Raw genomic sequence first — 18,878 nt, 5'->3', positions numbered from 1 at the left:
TCCCCTCCCTTCCCCTGAAGGAACCCTCCTGACGCAAGTGGAACAGGCCAAAAGAAATTATGTGTTTTCGCCAAGATTTTTCATTTATCCTTTATTCTTCCTTTTTAAGATCTCTGCCACTAACCTCCAATCACCCATACACATATTTGGGCACACTGACAAGATGTGGGGGAGATTAGAAGATATTATGTTTCCAAATGTTAGAATATCCACTAAAATATGAATGCAGAATCCAATTTATGTACAATAAAAGTGAATATTTAAACAATATGTAATTTTGTCATTCCTTAAAAATTGATAATATCTATTTCTTTCTAGAATGTGGAATCTCTATGTGTATTATTTCTGCTATAACAAATTACCACAAATTGATGGCTTAAAAATGCAAATTTGTAGTTTCACAGTTCTGAAAGTCAAAAGTCCAAAACCGTTCTCTTCAAGCTAAAATGTAAGCAGGGCTGTATTCCTTTCTGGACACTCTAAAGGAGGATCTCTTTCTTTGCTGAGGCTGCCTGAGGCTCTTGACCTCCATGCTATGTCTTCAAATACATCAATGTTGTATCTCTGACTTTTCTTCCATATTCATATCTCCCTCTAACCCCAGACAGGAATGTTTCTCAGCTTTTAAGGACTAATATATTAGATTAGCCCTCCTAGGCAATCCAGGAATTTCTCCCATCTTAATTTCCTTAGTCTTAATCATAACTGCAGTGCCTGCTTTGTCACAGGCTCCAGGAATTAGGGCATGGACCTCTTTTTGTTGTTAGTTATGGATTGGTAGTCACTATTCTGTCTATCACAATTAAATACCTTTAAGACAGTATTTGCAACTCAGAAATCAAGAACTTCCAGGAAACTTCTGCATGTCTAAACTGTCACTATAAAGTGGATGCATGATAAAGCAACAAAAGACACTGAAAAAAGACTGAACCTGAGAAATCCACATAACTGCCATCTCTGCTGTTGGGAAAGATAAAATGGTGTTGATTCTCTTCCAAATCTCATGCTAATGCTTCTCAAGGACAGAACATACTCCTCTGGATGAATGTGAGAGAGGGAGGAAGGACATAGAAAATAAATACTGGGACTTAAAGAAAACATAACCCTTGACAGTTGGATTAAATTTAAACCATTAACATGGCATGTCACAACTTGGAATACTAAAAGTTTTGCAGAAGAATTTTGTTCAATTATGTTTGTCCTAAAATATGCTTCCAGTGTTAAGTAGTTAATATGTCTCAAATAATTAAAATACTAATTTATGTTTGTATTTGTGTTTGCTAATTTGTTTTAAGTAACTTTTTTTTTTTTGCTTTGTAATCAGCATATTAAGGAGACATTTATAAATTTCAAACTTGTGAACATGACTTTTAAACATACAATTAAAGCTATTCATCATAATTTGCTATACTACCAACATTAAATTACAGTTACTTTGGAGCATAAGTTAAATGACTTAAAGTAAGCCTGTCACATACCTAGAAGACATCTTCCTGTCTCATACTGTAAATTAACTTCTCCACGTAAATGTCTCTTCACTCTAAGTTACCCTGCTCCCGAAGTCACTACTCTGAAGCTTATCATAGTCCAAAGAGAAGGAAAAAAATGTAACCAGGACTGTCATACACACACACACACACACACACACACACACACACATATATATAGTTTTTTTTAAAGATGGCATAGCAGAGGGGAATGCAATTCTACAAATGCAAGCCCTCAAGCAGCAGCATATGATAAACCCCTTCTTTTTATACCTACCCAGAGAGGTATCCTTCCTATCACTGATACCACAGGCCAAATTACATAGCATGTCATCTTCAAGTAACACTTGAGGCAATGGAATGCAGAGGCATCACAATGAATCCCATTTAACATAACTACAGACCAACACTTCTCTGCAAATTAATAAAGTCTTTGTCTGATTGCCAATTAAATACAAGTTTTAACTTCATAGTTTAACAATTAAGGATCAAACACTGCTAGTCAATACACCTAGCATTTGAGTCTGAACTGTTTCATATATATAGAGCTGCAATCAATTATAAGGTATGGCCTAACAAATGCTAGGGGAGATTTTTTTTAAGTAGTTTTTACAAGTATTAAACGTATCTTGCACACTGAAGCCATCATATACAGGGCAAAGTCAGAGCTTTTATATTTGAGTTTATTCTTCTTTTAACTTTTAAAACTGTATTGTAGTTGAATATTAAAACAAAAACAATAGCAAATAATGAGCTATGATTATAATCCTTCACTCATTCACTACTGCATATAAAATACCAGCAGTGTTATTCACTGATCCCATTAAGATGTCTGACACTGAACATCACCTCTAGGATGATGTTCACCATCCTCATATGCTTCCCCATTGTAACCGCGCAGTCTTTCCTGATTGGGATCAAAGTCCATCAGTTCTACCTGGTCCATTTCATCAGTCTCTTCCACTTCCTTGCTCTCAGGTAGGAGTTTTTCCAGCCAAAGAAATTTTATCAGGAGAGAGAAAGCCGTTCTTGGGGAAGTTTACCTTAAATTCAATGATTAGGCAACCCTTCTCATATGGTCTACGATAAATTGGCATGCCTTCAGTTTACCACACATTTGATATCCCCATGCTTGACAGTCTGACCTGGATGAGAGGTGATAACGATGGTTCGGTTGTCAAGAGTAGATACTGGCTTTTGAAAGCCGCACAGGGTTTCAACCAGCTGTATATCCATACACATGAAAAGATCATCTCGCTGAGTAAAAACAGCATGGTCCTTCTGATCTAAAACAATGATAATATTTCCTGGTTCCAGTCCTGGTTCTTGGTCTCCCTCACCACGGAATGTTACCTTCTGGCCATCTTTCATACCTTTGTCAGTATGCACTTCTAGAATCTTCTTCTCTTGAACTATCTTCCTTCCGTTGCAGCTTTTACATCTATCTTTAGGACTGATCCGTTCCCCATGGCCCTGGCACTCTATGCACACAGACTGAATTTGCTGAACCATTCTAGGTCCTATCTGATGAATTCTTATTTGCATTCCAGTAACTTCGACAATTGGGACAACGTTCGACTACTCCTTTCTTACCATCTTGGCCTTTACATTTATTGCAAATCACATTCTTTTACAGAGCTAGTTTTCTTGTTGCACCATTATATAAATCTTCTAAGGTTACTGAGAGTTGATGTACAATATTTTTACCTGTCCTTTCTCTCTGCATCCTTCCTCTTCCCCCAAAAAACATATCAAAGATGTCCATGGGGGAACCAACACCACCACCAGCTCCACCTTCTTTAATTGCCTGTTCTCCTCCTTTGTCATATAATTCCCTTTTCTTTGCATCAAAGAGCACTTCGTAAGCTTGAGAAATCTGTTTAAACTTCTCTCCTTCCTGTAAGCCTTTTTCAATTCCTTCTGGGTGGCATCGGCTTTGACCGCCAAAACATCATAGTAAGTAAGTGGTTTCTTTCACCGTTTTCTACAGCCGGTGAGAGCACTGAGGAGGGTGTGGGGGAGTGGGAAGGAGCGCGTTGTTGGGCACAGCTTGGGCAGCTGGGGCTCCTCCACGTCTCACAGAGCGTTCTGGAAAGTTCGATCAACTTTTTTTTTTTTTTAAACCTTTATTTTTGAGAACTGTACTTCTAAGAGGATTTATAAACAATGCTATGAGTTTATCAAATGAGTTCATTTTCCTTGTGATAGAGCAAAAGCTTTGAGTGGCTTTAAGCTACAGTGCATCTTAGTGGGCTCCTAATTCCCAAAATTTAAAGATAGACAAGGTCTAATATCTCTTGTCTCAATTACATCTAGTAAATGAAAGTGAGTTTATATATACATATTTTTTTTACCTATTGTGAAGAGTTACAAATCCATGTGTCCAAAATAGTTTCAGGGTGCCCCATTTCTCAGTTGTTTGAGCATCCAGCTCTTGGTTTTGGCTCACATCATGATCTTGGGGGTTGTGGGACTGAGCCCTTCATCAGGTTCTGTTCTCAGCGTGGAGTTTGTTCCTCTCCCTACCCCCTGCTGTGCTCGTTCTAAAATAAATAAAATCTTTAAAACAAAAACAAAAGCAAACAAAACAAAATAAAATAGCTTCAAAAGGGCATGCCTGTGACTTTTGTTTACATATTTTTCATTGTTTTAAACTTTAATATTTGAGTAGAGTTGATACAGTGTTACATTAGCTTCATGTGTAAAACATAATGATTCAACTTCACTGTATGTTATGCTATGCTCAGGACAAGTGTAGCTACCATCTGTCACCATATACAAACCTATATGTGACTTAAAATAAAGGAAGAATAAGAGATAATATTGTTAATCCATTAAGGTTTTTGGACTTTACTTGATACCATAATGTAGCTTACCATGTCCTGACTACTATAGAAATATTCTCTGATTTTTAAAAATATTAATGAGTATAGGAACATGTTGATACATAAAAGTAAATGTATCGAACATTTGTCATTTCATACGCTTCCTACTTTTCTCATTTTCTATATGTGCATGACACTGTGTTAAGCATAGATATGCCATATTGCAAACTGATCTCTCTGTAGAATTACATGTAAGTACCTAAAAATTTTACTGTGACACTGTGACATGACATATATAAATATATATGTTATTTCATATTAATATATTATTCATATATATTTCATATATATTAGCTAAGATTTTCATTGTCGAAACCCCAAATAATTTCAGAAGACATAGTTTATTAATTCCTTTAGTATGAAAGTGAGAGTGGAAAAATCTTATCACTCACTTTATAGACAGTTATACAGATACACTTAAAGATTAAAAGACAGTGATGATAGGAGAGAATTTAAGTCCCTTTTTCTAGCCCTCACATGTTTTCTATATTTCAACTTGTATAAGCTCATTCTCTGCTATACATTTGGCAATTGGGAAATGAGAGAAAATTATCTCTCTGGGGAGCAAAATGACACTGATAAACTTTGCAGAGACTCGACTGCCAACACTTCTCCAACTTAAAGGACTTTTCCTTTCTGACACAGAAAATTCAGTAGTTATAAATGAAAAAGAAAAAACTTAAAAAGAAAATTTCTTCAAAGAACTAGTTTAGAGTAAAAAATAAGAGTAAAAAATGAGAAGTATCAGAAGAAATATAAGGTCATCAAAATTACTCAGAAAAAAGAGGATTTTCTTTTTTTTTTTTTATACACAAATCTGAATCATCTCTAAAGGTATAATTAACTGAGATGGAAAAGAGAACACTGCACCAAACTATAAGTAGGTCAGCTCATTTGAGGTTCTTGGCTGCATAGCCTCTGACAGCTGGCTGAATATATATATATATTATATGTATATATATTATATATATAGTATGCAGGTTCCAGTGATTTATTAGTCTTTCTTTCCCTAATGTCTGTTATATACATTTTTTAAAAAGTGGAAAAGAAAACCTATAGCTTTTCCTTTTTGCTTAGCAAAGACCTACACTGGAGACTTGAGTGTAATTATGAAATGGAGTTAGCTGTATCCAAGTACATGAAACACATTTTTAATTACGTTTAAACACAGAGGAACTATGATTGATGAAAGAAAGTTTTGGTATTTTTCTAGTGCTATAGATATTTTACCTAAATTTTACTTCAGATAATAATTTCTAACATTTTAAATACTGAACATAAATCTTTCTCACTAAACACCCATAGACAATTGAACACAGAAGTATTAGTATTCCTCTCCTTAAAAATCCTTAAATTTTGCAAGTAATAAAATTCTAGGAAAGAAAGTGACCTGTTTCCAGACACAAGCAAATCCCACCATGCCTGATTCATGAGATTCATTTGACCCATTTCAAGGACGTCCGCAGCAATTCATCACTTGTGTCTCCCTAAGTAACCAATTATTTTTAATATTCCATTGGGGAAAGTGTGCTTAATTGTATCTTCATTTTGGAAAGCTAAATCCTATACTTTGAACATATTTGAAATACTTTCTCTCTGAATCTTGGCTTGTAATTATTTTTTAAAGAGTTTATTTATTTATTCATGAGAGACACACAGAGAGAGGCAGAGACATAGGCAGAGGAAGAAGCAGGCTCTCTGTGGGGATCCCAATGCAGAACTCGATACCGGGACCCCGGGATCACCACCTGAGTGAAAGGTAGATGCTCAACCACTGAACCACCCAGGGACTCCTTGGCTTGTAATTGTAACTATGCCTATTACCCCATTCTTGACACTCTTCCAACCACTTTTACTTAACAAACCATCTCTTTTATAATTCATGTCATGTCAGTCTTTGCAGACCCAGCTCAAGTGAAACTGCTATAATCTCCTTACTACCTCAAATCTCTGCAAGTGGTCTTCTGCTCCCATCACCCTATGAATGATATAGATGATTATATTACTAATACCAGTGGAAAATATGGTCCATATATCACCTAAAATTAGCCAGAGGTGAGAATATTATAATTTGTATCTCATTTATTACTTTTTTCCTTATATGACTTCCAAGAAATTACATTTCTGTCTCTCTTTGTCTTCTTTCAGAGCTCGTATTCTCTAGCCAGTTTCTCCAGAAAAGCTGCAGATAATCTCTGCTCCACATTTCCTTACTCTCTTTGAAATATTTGTGTAACTACAGGCTGATGCGTATAAAATTTATACGTTCAACACACACACTTTTATTAGTACTTCATCATTATTATCTGATGTGTATATCAAACAACACATTTGAAACTGAGCTAATATTCAAAAGGTACTTATAATAGACCCTGGCCTACAGTAAACAAGCATTTGTTGTATAGAAATACATGTTGCATAGTGGAGTGTTTAAAAGTATAAACTTTATTGCCAGCCAAGCCAGATCTGAAGAATAACTTTAATAAATCTGATATCATAATACTTGCTTCATACTGTTAAAGTCTTTATGATGATTAAATAAAATACTTATCACACTGGGCAGTGTGTAGAAATGCCTGGATAGGTTATTATTATTATTTTCAAAATTTTTATTTATTTATTCATGAGAGAAACAGAGAGAGGCAGAGATATAGGCAGAGGGAGAGGCAGGCTCCCCAGAGTGAGTCTGATGTGAGACTCGATCCCAGGACCCCAGGATCACCATCTGAGCCAAAGGCAGATGCTCAACCACCAAGCCATCCAGGTACCCCTAGATAGGTTATTATTATTGTTAATAACACTTAAAAACAGACCACATATTCTATTTAATTTTCCTCCTACATGTCCATGAAATCTTAACCCCATTTTAACATTCTTACCAACACGGCTTTAGATCAATCCCTTATCATTTGTTGTTTATATTGCTGGAATATTCTTCTAATAAGATCTTCACCATTCAAATTAATTTCCCAAAAACTCAGTTAAAATATTATTCAAAAAATCAAAATCGGTCATAGTACTCCTACACTTAAATTTATTCATGGTTTTGCATGTATTTACTGAATACTTTTAAACTCCTGCTTAAAGCATTCAAGATTTTCTTCTACTTCTCCAGGTTTACCTCCCATCACCAACACTCTTACATTCTATGTTACAACCATACTCAATCACTTTTAGTACTCCTGATGGATCATGTTATCTGTCATGTTTGGGCCTTTGATATGAAGTACATTCTATCCTGTCTCAAGTTTCTCTGGTTTGCATAGCACATTATTTTCTTTCCCTCAAAATTTTTCTGATCTTTCAATCTCAGTTCTTAACCCCTTTTGTATTCTTACATGGTATTCTGTGTATTTCCTACTGTAACACATAATAACTTATATTTTAACCATCAGTTCACTTGTCAGAAGAACAGGGAATATAATTGTCTTTGTATTCTTCATGCCCAGCCCAGTACCTGGTACATTGCATGACAGTAAGAGTTATGACAGAATATGAGTAAAGTGATATCGAATCCAAGCATCATCAATTTTAATCTAAGATCTGTGAAGGTAAGAATTATATATTAGAATTCCCTGTATTCCTTATGGCTTTGAGGTCAATAATAATTTATTAATATTTCCAACTTTCCTTTGCTCCTTTTAAATAATTTATTATTCTTTTGTCTTTTCCATGGCAGTAAGGTCTAGCTGGTTACAACATGTATAGACCTGTGACAGTATTACAGACTTAGAAAGTAGACACAGGGGGGAAAATTCAGTCCATTTCTCTCAAGAATACTATAATAATGACTTTCAATATTTATCTTATCATTGACTCTCCCAACCACAAACAGTACCACAGTGAACAGAACCCCCTAAAAAACTTTCTGAAAAGCACTGTTGCTGTTTGAGGAATTAAGTAAATTGATCAATAAGATATTCACAATTTCAAATACCATGTCAATTTTATTAGTGTTTTTCTAAAAGTTTAATCTAATATCCTATCTAATTAAGACATATCATTTTTTAAAATTCTGGATATTAAAGGCATTAAAGAAAATATTCAAGGTATCCTAAAAAGTTTCAATAAATTCTATATGTAGGTTTGCCCATAGCAAATTGCTTGCCCAAAAAACAAATTTAAAATTGTCAAGCAGCTGTTGTTCTTTAAATAAAACAATTTCCTTATAATTACTGAAAGGTCTCAGATATGGCATTAATATGGCTCCAAATGTGACTTTTTTTCTCACTACAGAAAATAAAATAATTTTGAAGAGCACATTAAGAAAACATATACCCATATGCATGTAAACTTCCAAAGTATTTACTACCTATAAGGGCCGTGAAAATTATTATATCCATTATAAATATACAAGACATTCTCTTACTCAGTTATTAGAAAACTATGACCCACATGTCAAATATGGTTCATTGCTTGTTTTTATAAAGTCTACTGCATCACCGTAATACCCATTTCTTTGTATTATGTATGGCTGCTTTCTCACTAGGATGAAAGAGTTGAGTGGTTGCAGAAGTCATACATCCCTCAAAGCCTAAAATATTTACTATCTGGCACTTAAAAAAGTTTGCTCACCACTGCTGAAACTCTTGCAATAAATTTATTGTACTGTATCTGATCAAATCATAAGACAATCTTCCCAAACCACAACATTCATCTATTATAGATGTCCATATATTTTGACATGGACACACGTGTGCATACAAACATACACACACTATATATACACATATATTTATATGTATATATATGTATGCATATATATGCATAAATGTATATATATGTATATATATTTATGTACAGTATTTTTTAAAAATCTGGCCACATAGAAACACTTTTACCATGACAAAACAAATTGGCACTGTCCTTTAACAACACTGAATAAGAGAGTCACATGAGCTATGCAGAGACTGATCCACCTTTGAATAAGTGACATGGCAGGGCTGTCTTAGCTTATAAAATTATAAAACTCATACTTGATTAGTGAAAGAAAAGAATTAAATAATTTGGCCTAAGAGTATGTTTTCAAAACAGGGGTTAGGTCAATTTAGAAAGAGTAAGAAAAGGGAAAATGAAATAAGGGGAAACATCAGACCAAGATGCAGTAACACAGCTTGAAACCTGAACAGTAACAGTAGATTTTTCAGCCTGAAGAGCATAATATTTGTAAGACCTATGCAATAGTGGGTCTTAATAAAGTTATATCAGATAAAAAAAGACTGTAATCCTTGAAAGGTAAAGATAAAAAAGACAATAAAATAACGAAATTGAGTCCAACAATTTTTGCTGCTTTTCTGCAAAGTTGTTTATATTATTAAAAAAAAAAATTCTTGAGAGAGAGAGAAAGAGAGAGATGTGAGCAACAGGGAGGGACAGAGGGAGAGAGAGAGAGAATCTTAAGCAGGCTCCATGCCCAGCATGGGCCCCACATATGGTTTGACCTCACCATCTTGAGATCACAACCTGAGCCAAAATCAAGAGTCAGAGGCTTAACCAACTGTTCCACCCAGGTGCCCCAAAGTTGTTTTCAATTACTGCAAAGAGATGGCAAACACAGACTAGCCTACATGACTAGTCTACATGAGTTATGAAATGGGACTGGGCTTTTATGAACACTAAGGCAACTAGAGTTTCCAAGGTAGTGCTGGCAGGGAGAGAACTGCACAGAGAGAGAGCTCTGAAGACTTTGAAGAGTCTCTTCTTAGCATTCAGCTGAATATCTGATCAGCTCATGTATATAAAGTAACTACCCAAGGCTGGAGGGAAAACAAAACAAAGAAAGAAAATGGGGGGGAGGAAAGAGAGAGAGAACGAGAGAGAGAGAGAGAGAGAGAGAGAGAGAGAGAGAAGAGAGAGAAACTACTTTAATTACCAAAGGTAGCGAATAGGAGCTGTCCCCAGTTGTCAGAGTAGACACTGGGAACACTTGTTAACACTGGATAAGGTATTCAGAAGAGTTTAGTTTAATAAAGGAAAATTAACCCTAGACCCAACACTACTCTTGTCTTCTTAATTAAAAAGGACTAAAAGCAAGACTCTAAAGGATCAGGAACCATATCCCAGAACAAAGTTTTATAATATTTAAACAAATTCAATGATATTTACAACCCAGCAAAATAAAATTTGCAATATGTGACAACTAAATAAAAAAGAAACAAGAACAAAACTATTATCAGGCACCATAAAAGCAAGACTATCATGCCAGGAGAAAAAATACCAATCACTTGAAAATTGCCCAGCAATAAACATTTGAGAATTAGTAGACTGAAAAATAACAGAACCAAATGTGAGGGAGATGCAGAAAATCCTGAAATAAATGATACTAAAAATTTTCCAAGTTTTATGAAAAAAAAAAAAACAACTATTGATTCAAAAGCTAAATGAGGGGATCCCTGGGTAGCTCGGGTGGTTCAGCACCTGCCTTTGGCCCAGGGTGTGATCCTGTAGTCCCGGGATCGAGTCACACATCAGGCTCCCTGCATGGAGCCTGCTTCTCCCTCTGCCTGTGTCTCTGCCTCTCTCTCTCTCTCTCTCTCTGTCTCTAATGAATAATTTTTTTAAAAAAGCTAAATTAATTACAAGCATAGAGGTGCCTGGGTGGCTCAGTCAGTTAAGTGTCCCAACTCTTGGTCTCAGCTCAGGTCTTGATCTCAGGGTCATGAGTTCAAGCCCCATGTTGGGCTCCATGCCTAGTGTGAAGCCCACTAAAAAAATGAATCAGAAGCACAAGGAAGAAGAAGAAGAAGAAGAAGAAGAAGAAGAAGAAGAAGAAGAAGAAGAAACAAAAGAACATCATCATCCAATTACTTAAAATCAGTAATAAAGAGAAAATCTTATAGTTTTCAGTATACAGGTCTTTCACCTCCTTGGTTAAATTTCCTGGGTATTTTATTCTTTTTCATGCACTTGTAGATTGGATTGTTTTCTTAATGTCTCCAATAGTTTATTGTTTGTGAATAAAAATGCAACAGATTTCAGTATGACATACAACTTTCTAATTCAGTTGTAGTATTTTATTCAGTTCTAATATTTTTTGTGGAATCTTTATATATAATTTTCTACATATAATATGGCATCTGCAAATAGTGACAGTTTTACTTCTTCCTTTTCAACCTGGATGCATTTCATATCTTTTTCTTGCCTAATTGCTCTGGCTAGAATTTCCAATACTATGTTGAATAAAAATGGTGAGAGTAGTGCTTTCATCTTTTCATTGTTGAGTATTAGTATTATATTAGTATTATATTAGTATTATATTAGTATTATATTAGGTATGGACTTATCACTATGGGTTTTATCATGTTCTTCTTATATCTACTTTGTCAAGAGTTCTTAATCAGAAATGGATGTTGAATTTTGTCTAATGTTTTTTTGGCACCTATTAAAATGATCATGTTATTTTTATCCTTTTGTTAATATGGTGTATCACACTGATTGATTTGCAGATGTTGAACTATTTTGGTTCCATGGAATAACTCCTACATGATTATGGTGTATGATCCTGTTAAAGTATTGTTGAACTTGATCTGTTAATATTTTGTTGAGGATTTTTTCTTCTGTGCTCATCAGGGATATTGGCCTGTATTTTTTTTTCCCTTGTGTTAACATTCATCTGTTGCTGGTGTCAGTGTAATGTTGGCTTTGTGAAGTTTATTTATTTTTAAAATTTTTTTTTGAAATAAGTATATAAGTGCTTTTTCTTCTATTTTTTGTAAGACTTTGGGAAGGATTGGTATTTATTCTTTGAATGTCTAGTAGAACTCATCAGTAAAGCTTTTTGGTCTTGTACTTTTTTGGGAGATTTTTGATCAGTGATTCAATCTTCTTATTACTAATCAATATGTTCAGATTTTTTATTTCTTCATGATTCAGTATTGGAAAGTTGCAGGTTTATAGGATTTTATCAATTTCTTCTAGATTGTCTGATTTGTTGGCATGCAATTGTTCATAGTGGTCTCTTATGGTCCTTTTATGTCTGTGGTATCAATTTTAACATCTCTTTCATTTATGATTTTATTTCTTTTTTTCTTAGACACAAAGTTCTTCTTGTCTAAGGATTTGTCTTTTTTGTTTGTTTGTTTGTTTTTAACTTACAAGAATCAGCTCTGGGTTCCATTGATCTTTCCTAGACTCTTCTTAGTCTCTATTTTATTTATTTCTGCTTTGAGCCTTGTTTCTTTCCTACTACTAACTCTGGACCTTGTTTTTTTTCTTTTCTTTTCTTTCTTTCTTTCTTTCTTTCTTTCTTTCTTTCTTTCTTTCTTTTCTTTCTTTTTCTTTCTTTCTTCTTTCTTTCTTTCTTTCTTTCTTTCTTTCTTTCTTTCTTCTTTCTTTCTTTCTTTCTTTCTTTCTTTCTTTCTTTCTTTCTTCTTTTTTCTCTCTAGGACTCTAAGGTTTAACATTACGTTGTTTGAGATTTTGTTTGTTTGTTTCTTATAGTAGCATTTGTTTCCACGAGCTTCCTTCTTAGAACTGCATTGGTTATCTTTTTTTTAAAGGTTTGATATGTTGTATTTTAAAACTATGATACTGATGAAAGAAACTGAAGAAAAAACCAAATGGAGAGATAATCTGTGCTCATGGATTAAACGAATGTTGTTAAAATGTCCACATATCCACAGCAATCTAGAGATTCAATGCAATTCCTATCAAAATACTAACAGAATGGGGCAGCCCGGTGGCACAGCGGTTTAGTGCCGCCTGCAGCCCGGGGTGTGATCCTGGAGACCCAGGATCGAGTCCCACATCAGGCTTCCTGCGTGGAGCCTGCTTCTCCCTCTGCCTGTGTCTCTGCCTCTCTCTTCGCTCTCTCTGAATTAATAAATAAATAAATCTAAAAAAAAAAATACTAACAGAATGATAAATGCAGCAAATTAATTCACCTAAAGTCAGATACTAGGTATATAATATTTATTTAATCTATATAGATCTAACATTTGATAGATTATTATGTAAAACTTTAAAGTATGATCCAAAAGAAAATAATTTTGACCAAACTTAACTTTATCAAGTTTAATTAAATTAATTGTTAAAATAATAAAACAAATAGTGCAGACTGGGAGAAAATATTTGGGAATCACATTTGTGATAAAAGACTTGTATCCAAATCATACAAAGAAAAAAATCTCAAAACTCAAGACGAAAACAAGTAAACCAAATAAATGGACAAGTAAAATTGACAAACAACTTAAGCACACACTTTCCCAAATAGAATATACAGGTAGTATGTAATATATAAGCACATGAAAAAAATTGTTTAATATCATTGGAGACTAAGGAAATGCAAATGTGAGTTGAAATTAAATACCATTACATAAATATTAAAATAGATAAAAGAAAAAAGTATTGACAATATCAGGTTCTTCTGAAGATATGGAGCAAATGAGTTTCTCATATTTTTGGTCTGAATGAGAAATTGTAGTCACACTGGAAATTAGTTTGATGTCTTTTTTTTAAGTTTTATAATTTCTTATATCATTTACACTTACCATATAACCTAACAATCATTCTCTTGGGTATTTCTCCAAGAAAAATGGAAGCATATAATCGGGGGGGGGGGGGAATCCCTCTGTATAAGAATGTTAATAGCAGCTGAATTCTAATAAGCAAAAACTTAAGGAAAATTCAAATGAATGAAAAAATAGAGGTACACATACAATAGAATATTATTCAGGACTAAAAGGAAAAAGGAACTATTGATATGTGCAACAATTTAAATGGATTTCAATAGCACTATGCTTGGTGGAAAAAGCTAACCTCAATAGGTTATGTACTGTATTATTCCATTTTTAAAATGACAAAATTATAGTAATAATAGATGAATATTTATTAAGAGTTAAGTTTGAGGAGAGAGTTAGATTATAATGGGGCAGTCTATTAAATCTAAATTTCTCTGTGGTAACAGAAGAGTAATGGATCCTGATTGTGGTTGTGGTTACCTGCAATACAATTTCATAGCACTATACACTAAATTAAAAAAATAAATGCATTAAAACTGAAAAAAATATGTATGTATGCACAATATTGTACCAAAGTCAATTTCTTGGTTTTGATAAATGTATCATGGTTACATAAGTTGTTATCATTAGGGAAGGTTGGCTAAGGGATACATGGGAACTTTGTACTATTTTTCAGCTTCTAGTGAGTCTAAAATGATTTAAAAACATTAACTAGACTATAGATCTATACTTAATGTTTCTCTCACAGCAATTCTCCATTTATTTACAATATAGTACAACTATGTTATTTAAATCAAAAGCTCTATTGCTGACTATTTCTTTTTAAATATTTTTGTCTTCCAAACACATAAGGCAAAACATGTTATTTCTACACACATACTTCTATTCAACAAAAGCCTTGGTCTAGCATATTGCATTATTTATTTTTCTTTCACACAGTAGTTTTAGATTTCCCTGAATTGTTGCTACAAACACATTTTCATCATTCTTGCTCAAATTTGAACAATACTGACAGTTCTACTCTTTTAAAGTCATACTGATTTAAACTCTGAAGCATATAAACGATAGGATTCTATGACACCTCTAGAGCTTAAGACTTATCATTCTTTATTTACATTGACTCCCTATAGTTCAGTAGATTCCCTTGCTGGAAGTCTAGGCCTAAGATGTCTTTGGCAGTAATTGATTCCAGAATCAAATGCCAGATTTATATTGATTATTACCATGAAACCGGTCATGATCATTGTGACTCCTATAACATGTTGCTTAATTTTATATGGCATGTCATGCTAACACAGAATGATGAGAAGTGACAGCTTGTCTGGCTCAAAGTGATTGTTTGATCTCCCAATAAAGTGAAAAATAACAGTTGTCGCCACTGTAGCAAATTAGGTAACATGGCAGAACCAAGGAGTTTGGATTACACCATGGCTCTAGGTCAAAGTTAGAAATGGATTAAAGAATGATATATCGCAAGTTATGACTTATTAAATTATAAATAAAAGTCATTAGCAATATTTGCTTATGATTAGTTTCTAAGAAATCACATGCTCATTGATTTTATTTTTAAATATTGTTTCATTACTGTATCCAATGTTTTGCAGGTGACTGAAATGATGATTATCAAACTAGATGTTTGCATTTATGTCCAACAAGGATAATGACCCAAAACTTAAGTGTAGAATGATACTTTTAATGAATATTAATAACATAAGGCATAAAATAAACTAATGACCAATGGCCAAACAAATGCTTCTTGAAATTTAGTCAGTGAATGTACTATAAAATAAAAACTACAAAGGCCAGAATTCTAACCATTGAGAGATGCCAGCATAACTCTTCTGCGTAGGGCTCCCTATGTCCTCAAACAGAAATAAAATTCCTGATTCTGTCCCCCTGACTCACTTTTAGCATATGTTAAATTGTGTTTAATTGTTTTTTTTTATAGTTACTTGAGATTCCTTGAATAAAAGGATATTGTACTGTTTTGCTAAATGTTCACAGTATTTAACACAATATCTGGGACAAAGCAAGAGCTCATAAAATTTTTCTCTGTAGTAAATAAGTATACATCCAGAAACTGTCAATGGGAAGAAAAGAGTAAAATAATTCTGAAGGGACTAAAAAATGTAATACTAAACATAATGTAATACTAAAATAATCATTCCATGAGTAATTGAGGAATGTTGGATGAGGTGCACTAAGGGTATTTTTAAATTAATACAGGGTAGTCAAACATTGTATTAATTGATACAATACATTGTTTTGGAATTATGCACAAAAAACGGGAAAGTAAAAACAAATGGAAGTCAAAAAATGGAAAAGATTTTTACTTAAATATAAAGTCAGTAGTACATGTTCTTTTTTTGTTTTTTATATAATTCTACTTAGTTAACATATAGTGTATTACTTTCAGATATACAATATAGTGATTTAACAATTCCATACAACACCTGGTGCTCATGATAACAAAAGCAATCCTTGCACTCCTTAATCTCCCTCACCTATTTAATTAATTCCCCCACCCACCTCCTCTGTAGTATCCATTTTCTACAGTCCATTTGTTCTCTATAGTTAACAGTCCATTTCTTGGTTTGCCTCTCTTTTTTTCCCATTGCTCATTTGTTTTGTTTCTTAAATTCCACATATGAGTGGAATCATATGATATTTGTCTTTATCTGACTTATTTTGCTTAGCATTATACTTTCTGATGTTTATATCAACAGTAGTCAAATTATAGAAATATCCTGAGTGTCCATCAACTGATAAATGAATAATGAAGATGTAGTATGCATATAAAATTGAATATTACTGAGCCATAAAAAGAATGAAATGTTGCCATTTGCAATGACATGAATGGAGCTAGAGAGTATTAGGCTAAGCAAAATAAGTCAGAGGAATACATGTTCCTTAAGGCATAAAAAACTTAAGAGAATGCCTTTCACTCTGATAATGAAAATAAGCTAGGGGCACCTGGGTGACTTAGTCAATAAAGCATTTTCCTTCAGCTCAGGTCATGATCTCTGGGTTGTGGGATCAAGCCCACATCATGCTCCCTGCTCAGCAGACAGTGTACGTTTCCCTCTCTCTCTCCCCTCCCCTTGCTTGTGCTCTCTCTCAAATAAACAATTAAATTCTTTCTTTAAAAAAGAAAAGAATCTAGATACTCTAAAAAATCAGTTTTTGAGCCCCTCAGACATCTGAGATCACAAGATAATCATGCTTACTGAATTCCAAAGGTTAATAAATCCCTCCATGAAGACTAGGAATAGAGTGAACTAGTATGACATTTTAGAATCACTAGAAGCAATGAATACAGGTAACTCTGCACTTTCTCATTATTTTTTCCAAGGCTTCCAAGAAGAAGACTTTTCTCATTAGTTGTGAGAAATAATGAATGTAGGGCTGGAGACTTGATAGACACCTGCCTCCCATGGTGCATGAATTCAGGGCCCACCAAGATTTAAAGGGAAACTTGAGAATCTTAAGATCACTACAAGCACTTTAGACCATGTATTAGTATAAGGTATTGGTGAATACTAGGCAGAAAAAGTCACCAGGGCCATGACTTTTCTTTGTTACAAAGCAAAGAATAGCTGCTGGTGGTACAGGGGCAGAAAACCAGCATGTATCTCTCACTGTATGAACTGTATGAACTTTCACTCATAGCAGGCAGATATAGGCTACCATTGTGGGAGGGACAGTAAGTCTGAATCACTAGACTTGGCAATAAGTAGAAGAGCAGAAATTGTCATTATGGAGAAGAAAAGAGATGAGAAAGTCCCATCTCTGAGGTAGATGTGTGGGGCCTAAGACTAAGGAAGTGGAATAATCAAGATTACCCTGCTTCTACAATGAGGTGACAAGCAATTGTAATCTATTACAAGGGGAAGACAAGAATGGTGGGTGAGTCACACCTATGATTTGGGCATGCTTAAATCTGAAAACAAGCATGTAAATTGAAATAAACTTTCTGGCATTCTAGTCCTCACACTAAGCCTAAGACAGTGGTCATCCATCTCTGTAGTTAATTGAAATTTATTTTGCATGATAGGTAACTATAGCAACAATACTCAAACCAGGATCAACTATAGTCTAGATTGACTTAAACTCCACAGTATAGTGTCCTGGCAAAAAGGAAAAAAAAATACCCAGTTGTTGGCATAAATATTATTTACATCAGATTCCATTATTCTTTTATCCAGAATGATTGGATTTAATAAAAAAGAAAATAAAAGAGACTTCTAGTTTTAGCTTCAACTAATAAGCTTGGAAGTTATCAGTTCTGTCCTTACAACAACAAAAATCTGAACTGGAAAACAAAAATAAAATGTGTTTTATTCTTCTACCCATCAGAGAACTGAGGTCACAGGGAAGTGCTCAGCCTCAAAACTGGAAGAGACAAGTACAAACAAAGTCTCAATATCTACTTACCCAGAGCAAAAGCTGCTAGACACAGTAAATGGTAGTAACATTTAAGTGGTGATTTTGAGGAATTGCTGAATGCTGAAACTGGAATAACTTGAGAGAAAATTCATGGTGATTTCAGGCTTGTGGGGGCTCTACTCATTTTCATGGCTTTTACCTCCAGGGACCCCAAAAGATTCTTATGGTAAAAATCCAAGTAATTAATATTCCCTTATCATCTGTCACAAGAAAGGGAAGAATAATACTTATGAAATATTCCCCAGCCTATTCTTCATAACAAAGGCCTACCGCCTGGAAAAAAAAGTTCATTTCTCCTATTCTAGTTCCATATAGCCTTATGTATGGGAAGCTAAACACTTGTGAAGGTCACATTCAAGAGACAACAAGCTAAAACACTTGTGAAGGTCACAGTCAAGAGATTCATTAAAATTAGGAGATTAAATCAAAATATTGCAGAATTCTTCCCTGCATCCACATCTTACTACCAAAAGAACGAAAAAGACTCCAGCATAATAACAGTGGGTTATAGATGAAATAGCAATAAGACATAGACCCACACAGAGGAGAATTATTTAGAGAAGCCAAAAGTTAACAGAGGGGATAAAAACAAACTAAAGGAA

General features: G+C 34.1%; 1 pseudogene; it reads right to left on the bottom strand.

The window, feature by feature from the left end:
* Nucleotides 1–2,310: 2,310 nt before the first annotated feature.
* LOC100684799 overlaps nucleotides 2,311–18,878 on the bottom strand; it is a 133,166-nt pseudogene continuing 116,598 nt past the window's right edge.

This window comes from Canis lupus, chromosome 11, assembly GCF_011100685.1.
Source record: "Canis lupus familiaris isolate Mischka breed German Shepherd chromosome 11, alternate assembly UU_Cfam_GSD_1.0, whole genome shotgun sequence".
NCBI classification, from domain to species: domain Eukaryota; kingdom Metazoa; phylum Chordata; class Mammalia; order Carnivora; family Canidae; genus Canis; species Canis lupus.
This window is presented reverse-complemented; position numbering and strand designations above follow the sequence as displayed.